General features: G+C 39.8%; 1 long non-coding RNA gene across 3 annotated transcripts in view; it reads left to right on the top strand.

Moving 5' to 3' along the window:
- Positions 1–7,146, top strand: part of LOC112987890 (uncharacterized) — a 32,778-nt gene continuing 25,632 nt past the window's right edge. The window contains exons 1-4 of one of the 3 annotated variants that reach the window (XR_003260407.2): positions 1–2,728; positions 3,739–3,942; positions 4,067–4,133; positions 4,890–5,029. This is a non-coding gene — a long non-coding RNA (uncharacterized LOC112987890). Of the gene's footprint in view, positions 2,729–3,738; positions 4,134–4,889; positions 5,030–7,146 lie in introns of all 3 variants that reach the window. The other 2 variants (XR_003260405.2, XR_003260406.2) reach the window with 2 other exon arrangements.

Below are 7,146 nucleotides of genomic sequence, written 5' to 3'. Positions count from 1 at the left end.
TCCAGCTGGTTGTACACTGAGCGTACCCTCCTCTCAGGGTTAGTATAGGTTATGCTGGATTTAGATTGTATTTGCTAACTGAAGGTGCTCAGCACTGGGATGGAGTCTTGCATGGTCAGGCACTTCACACCTAATCCTAAAATTAACTCAAGCCAGTTTTGATGCCCCAGAACTAGTAGCTGATGGCTGCTTGGACTGCATCATGAACTTTCAGATTATTTTGTTTGGGCAAGACGTTTTATGAACAGCGCCTTTAGCACTTACTAGCTTTTTTGGTATCTGTATCTACCACTAGTAGTATCTACTACATTAGTGACATTTTCTAAACTGCTATTCAGCTGTCAGCATCCTACTGTGCAGCACAGTTTCTCCTGGTTGACATTGCCCAGTTGCTGGCAAGTTGCTCAAAGCCCTTTCCTGAAATGATATTCCAGAAGCTCTGAAGCAAGACCCTTCATAATCAGTAGAAACTACCTTTTCATACAAAGCTTGAGGCAGCACAGTATTAAGTGGTATGAGGGAGAGCCTGGGAGCTGGACTGCCATAGGCCTGCTGTGCAGTATACCTAGTGGCTGCATGAACAACTGTGTGTGATAAAACCATTAGCCAGAGGAAAAAGTAGGAAGGTCCATAAGACAGCAGCCAAGTGAATGTTTCTCACTTCATTTGACATTCATTTGCTTATTCTGCCAGCAAGACCAGATCCCACAGGCATGCTCAGATCACTCCTAACATCTGTGGCCTGCCAGCTCACATGGCAAAAGGTCTGGACACAAGCCAACAGTGGGTGGAAGAACAGGGTGTTGGTACAAAAGGCAGTGGGAGGAATAAAGAAATAGGGCAAAAGTTAGAGATAGGGAATGCAAGTACAGGATGGGAAAACAAACTGGCAGTAGCTAACCAGTCTTTAATGCAGATGTAAGGAAGGTATTTATAGGTTAAGACTTCAAGAACAGGCAGGTGCCATTTCAGATCCATCAGCCAGTTATACTGAGTCGGTTGCTTAGGTGTCTGACAACTTTACTCTTTGCCCCACGCTTTACCTTTCACTCTTCATGAGTGTGCTGTGCTAGCTGGCTGCTTGCTGAAACACTTCTTCTGTAGGTTCTAATCTTCCCTTTCACTGTAGGGAAGTCTGATTGCTTAGCTCAGGGCTATAAAATCTATTTGTCATAGGATTTTAAGTGTTTCAGAGTAACATGGAACAGTACTTAGCCCAGCTTCTCAAAGGTATTTCAGTGCTAACTACCATTGTTTCCAACTGAACAGTTAAATAACATTCAGGATCTGTAGGTTGTGGGCAGCAGTTATAAAGATTTTCACAGTACCTGCCATCTAATACCTACCACCCATATAAATGATATCATTAAAGAATGGCAATTATCTCCAATCTTTTTGAAGTCCTATGCTATTTGGTCTTTTCCTTTCGTTTAAGGCATCAGCTTCTACAATCATGAAAAGTGTAACTGTCATTAAAAAACAAACAAATATTAAAACCCATTTCCAGCTGATAGGCTGGGAAGAACTGTGGAAATCTTAAAAAACAAAAGGCAACTAAAAATAATCCTAAATTTATTTTTTAAGAAGATCCACCAATTTTGGATGCAATCTCAAGATCTAAGGATGTGGGGAGAAGAGACTTACTCCTGAGTTTCTGATTGGTAGTACACATAACAGGTTTTCCTAGCCCTTTCTGAGATGGATGCTACCTGCTCCTTATCATCATCATTTCCACACACTCCTGCCTCCTCTGTCTAGCCATCAGCTTTAGGTCTTCAGGTCCCCTTCCTTAAATCTCTTTTTTTAATACCTTTTTTCTCAGGTAGACATGTAGCCATGCTTCATATAAGTGTGGCATTCCCTAAAAGCCATAAAATTTATAAAGCAATTCCTAGGAGCTTGAGAATGCTGAAAATTGCTGCTTCAAGTCACTTAAGAGATCCCTGTTCTAAATTATGCTTGGTATCAAGGTTCTGATTTCACTGGCTGAATAGCTGCCACCAGAATAGGAGTTTTACTGTTAGCCCCATATTTCTTCCACTTCGCTTACATTATCTTCTAAGTCCCTTATGTCATCTACTGATCACACACCCTCAGAGTAGGTTCAGCTGGCTAATATATTGGCAAGTTAATCCTCCAAAGGAAAATAAGATCCACATTTTTTTTCCAGCAGAACCATACAAAACCACATGATCACTAGATCTGTCAGTAGAAACCAGTAGTTCATGAGACCTGGGTTTGGAGAAAGGGTTCCACCCCTTCTGGCAGTGGTTTTCCCTTAGATCAGCATGAGGCACAACCATACCTCCCAACCAGTGAGGAACATACCAGGCACTCAGTCAGCCCATGTTCTGCGGCTGCCAGTAGTCACAGAAGTGGAACATAAATCACCCTTTGCCCTTGACTGCTTCCCTCATTGCAGCCACACCTACTAGCTACAGCAGACTTTGGCCCAGGGAATCTACATTTCTTCCTAGAGAAAAGTTTCTAATTCTCAGAGTTAGAAGTTCTAGAAGAGCCTTCTCACATGGAGGCAAAAAGAACAGGTCTAACAATTTTTAATACAGAACTTAAACAAATTTCTGAAGGGCAGTATATGATGTGGCTGCTTATGATAGCAATGGATGTTGTTGACTCAAAGGAGTCCTTTCTAATCTGCAGTTGTTTTTAGTAGTGATTCTTGTTTTCCTTCCCTGTGCATTTTACCTAAATAATTTCCCATCACAAGGTAAGGTTTCAATTCTCATTCTAAGTTGACTTGAATGCATTTTTTATGTTGCTGGATCAGTTAAAGTCACACTTGTAAAATCTTTAAAGTCTGACTTGACAAAATGGTGGGTTTTTTTGAATAGCTAGTGTTATGTAATTCTCCTTCCATATTGCATAAACGGGTTGGGCCAGTTTCAATAGTGCCTTGTAATTATGCTAGCTTGGGAAAAAATGCTGACAGTGCAAAGAATACATATTTTTACTGATAAGAACCTTTGTGATGGCTTGCATATCTGTTTACAATGAAAGCTGTTTTAAATGGCCACCCAAAGAGAAAGTGAAGACTATTTGTCCGGTAGAAGTAGCCCCTAACTGGAAGTCTAGTGCTGTTAACCTAGGGGCAAGCTATGATAATGTGGTTGCTTATTGAAAGTGACTCTTATTGCAGAATTGTGATGTATTTGGGGACATTCTGCAAGTAGTCCTCTACAAGGAAATGAAATTAGTTTTAAAATTCTGTAATTTCTTTTTTCTGAAAGCATTTTCCCCCTTTCCTCCATAGTTCAAACTCATTGCCTCTTGTTAAGGCAGATTCCAGTGGTGAATGTCATCCTGAATTATATTTTAATCCTTCATCAATTACTGAAATGCTGCAGGAGGATGAGCAAAATGCATTCAGGAGTTCAGAACCAAATGGCATGACGTGGAGAGGAGAGTGGGAGGCAGGACAGTCAAATTCTTTGTTTTCTTGTTTGTTGAAATCTCTGGGCAATTTGCTTCATCTGTCTTTTCCTCAGTTGTTTCATCTGAATAGCTGTATAATAAAATATTTGCTTATCAGAAAGGGGCAGTGTGAAAAAATAAAATTGGTCATTTACATTTGGCTGAATACTGTGTCCTCCCTCCTCATATAGGAAATGCTACAAATGCAAGACATGTTATAGGTGCTATAATGACACCATTTCGTAGGATGTTTTAATGTATTTTTTCAGCTTGCACTAAAAGTTCAGAAATCTGTTTACATTACAGGGTGGCAAAGTCTAAGCCTGATGCGTGGCCTGCAGTGACATCAAAAGCAGCAGTCCTGGCCCTTCCCTTCCCCCCTCTGCTCAACTCTGCTTCTGTGTCACTTCTTTGTGCTTGTGCGTGTGTCCATTGCCTCGCAATGACTGGGCAGAAGGGATCAGGCAAATTGCACAGCTCAGGAGGGAAAGAAGCATGAAGCCTGGATAGGTGAGCTTTGGGACTTGCTTTGGGACTTTCAGCAGCAGCAAGCTTTTAGATCAGCTCAGCTGTCTTGGGAAACTTCATCTTGAGATGGCACAAATTAACGAAAGCTATTGGTATTTCACCTAAGTAAAGGCTGCAAGTGAAATTCTGGCACCACTGGATGGAACAGCAGAGTTCCCACTGAATTCAAAGAGGTCAGTGTTTCCCTTTGCAAGGTGTGGCTTCCTAACAGCGCATGGGACTGGGATGGCATAAGCAGTTGCCAGCACAACCCTTCTTCTGGCAGTTGCCATTTTTACCTGCTTGCTGAATCAATTCCTGAATCGCCACAGGTTATGGATGTGCGTATTAGGATCAAGATATACATTTATGATAGCATCCTCAGTATTGAATGTAGTCTTTTTACCGCAGAATAACCATTTTTACAGAAAGGTAAGGATGGCCATGTGGTTGGGACGATTACTTCAGCTAAAATGACTGTCATTTCAGCCAGATCTGCTTTTAAAACACTGTCAAAAATGTATTTATTAACTTTTTGTGTTAAAATGGTGTCTAAAGGCCCCTGTTACAAATCAGGCCTCTATTTCGCTAATTACTCTAAATATACATAAGAAAAAGTTTGTCCTTGTACTAAATAATGTGTCTAGTCTGTCCTGTGAAGCTAGTTTCTTTTTAGTGCTCCTATCAGTGTGCAATTACATTGCAATAATGAACCCAGCTATTTCAAGATATGTTCTCAGTGAAGATAAGGCGCTTTAATTTCACCACAAAGTAAAATTACCCTGATGATGACTGACCTGGTAATGTAACCTCACACCAAAACATGTTTGATTTTCAGTGTGACTTTACTTCAGAATACCCCTCTACTTATGTCTGTAGCCTTCTAGCATACTTTTCTGCATTGATTTTTAATGTTACTATTCCAAATGTTTGTCTTGTCTCTCTGTCAGAGATTACTACTCCAATAACAGAAGCAGCAAAATAGGAGGTGTGTCAACACCTCAGTTTCTCCAGTTTACTGTTAGGAAATCAACTGCATCAAAGAGCTTAAGCTAATGTGCTGAAGATGAACTGAAGTGAGTAGAAAAAGGTAAGAGAGTACAAGCCTTCCTTTTGCCTGTGCTTTTGCTGTCTTAAGTGACTTTTGGCAGGGTGTGCGTGAGTATCTTAGTGGAGGGAGTGGGGCAGAATACACTATAAAATATCCCGTTAGATTTTTTAGCAGATGTCTGTCATTTGCTCTAGTTGGTCTGCAGATAAATATGTAATACATACTACCCTAAGCAGTGCAGACAAATCACAAGCTAAAAGCACATATTTGTTTTCTTGACCAAAACTATGGAGAGCACACTTCCCACTACAAATGTACTTAATATGTTACTTGACCATCTTTGTAAAAAAATAAAACACACTGTAACACAGACTTTTAATTTAGCCAATGTATGCAAAAGGGTTAAAAGAAGTCCAGTGAGGAAAGATACCAAGTACCTGTAATGTAAATATGAAATGGACAGAAGGAGATGATTGTGATACAAATAGTAATACACAACTTCCTATTTATTAGGGAACTATTTATGTTTTCTGGGAGAGATAGTGGATTAAATTAAATTAGTGACCTTACATATTTTTATGGGAAGCTTCTCTGATGCCACTGAGGATCAAAAGAGAAAGCACAAAGATGATATGGGCAATAAAAGATAATGCCACCTGACGAAGCAGAGGTGAAGCAGATGAATAGATTGACAAGACATAGGAAAATATAGATAGCGTTTATCTAAACCAACAAAGGACTAAAATGGGTAGCATTTATGATATGATGAAAAGAAGGAAAGAAAAGAGACACAAAGGCAAAGGTGGCATGATCAAAGTGAGAAGCCTGGAAGAAAGATGTGTTTACACTAGAATTTAGTGCTCTTAAGACCAGAAGAATTATCTTTCAGAGCATTTTAGAAGTGGCTAATATCTTTTCAGATAGTCAAAACAATCTTGGCATTTGATGAGTTTACATTTTGCTTCATGGGTTTAAATTGAAGACAACACAGACTTCCCTTCAGCAGTTAGTGTTCAGGTATCTTTGCACTTTTTCTGTTCTGCTCTTCCCTTGCTGACATACAAATATGAACTGAATGGGCTATTACAAATACTACAATAACTGTGTATTTCTCAGCACACAGAAGCTACTCTCCTCATATTTCAGAAGCTCCACTGCCATTGACAGCAATCTGTTGTTTGCACAGGGACTGTTACCATTATGCAGAAGAAACATTTTTCTCAGGACCTAGTTCAAGACTGATTCCACAAGAAATATTTCAAACCTCACTATGTTTACACAAATGTAAACTTGATTTTTTTTCAATTCTTTCCTTCTTCAGTATCACAGCATAGATTCATATTTCCTAAAAAACAAACCCAATCCCTGAAATGATAGGTATTTTTTTTCTTGACAGAGAAGAAAATGATCATGTCAGATGCTGGTCATTTTGTTTCTACTGTTTATCTGTTTTATCTGTTTGTATGTTTATCATTACAAAGAGATCGCGTACCTTAGAGTACAGCAGAACAGAACAATGTTACAAACATAAAAGGCTGATCAGGTTGGAAACGGTGGACTCTGACATGCGTTTTAAGTCAGTATTGGAAACACACTATGACCTTGGGAAATTTTCCTAGATGGAAAGAGATGCAAGTTTAGCTATTGTCCCACCATTTAAGGCATGCTCTGGGAGGTAGGAAGTTCATAAATTCTGCTGACTCAGAGCAAAATTTTGTGCCTGGATTTCTGAAATATCCAATGATTCTCCTAGCCATGGAGCTACAGTATCATTCTCTCTCTCCGGCCATAGTATGGAATGGCATAGGATTCAAGAGAACATTCTAGGAGAGACTGACTGCACTATCCTGAGGTTAGGCTATTGACTTTTGACAGGGAAAGGTGCAGCTGAGCAATGCTTACTGAACACGCTCTGCTCCTCAGGCCTTAATCTGCATCATGTCTCCAACTTCAGTCTTTTCAGGGAATTCTGATGCAAAAAAAAAAGTCAAAATTTGCATCAGCACAGCTGCAAGTTAGTGAACTGCAGGACAGGGTCAGGAACAGACAGGAAAAAACAGGGGACAGATGGATGAGATGCTTTTTAAATGGGCTAGGCTGGTGAATATAATGTAGTGTTCAATTGCACTGACACAGAGTATGCTGGCCTGAGCACA

Source organism: Dromaius novaehollandiae, chromosome 1 (assembly GCF_036370855.1).
Source record: "Dromaius novaehollandiae isolate bDroNov1 chromosome 1, bDroNov1.hap1, whole genome shotgun sequence".
Taxonomy (NCBI): domain Eukaryota; kingdom Metazoa; phylum Chordata; class Aves; order Casuariiformes; family Dromaiidae; genus Dromaius; species Dromaius novaehollandiae.
Note: the sequence above shows the minus strand (reverse complement) of the source record. Positions and strands in the feature narration are given on the sequence as shown.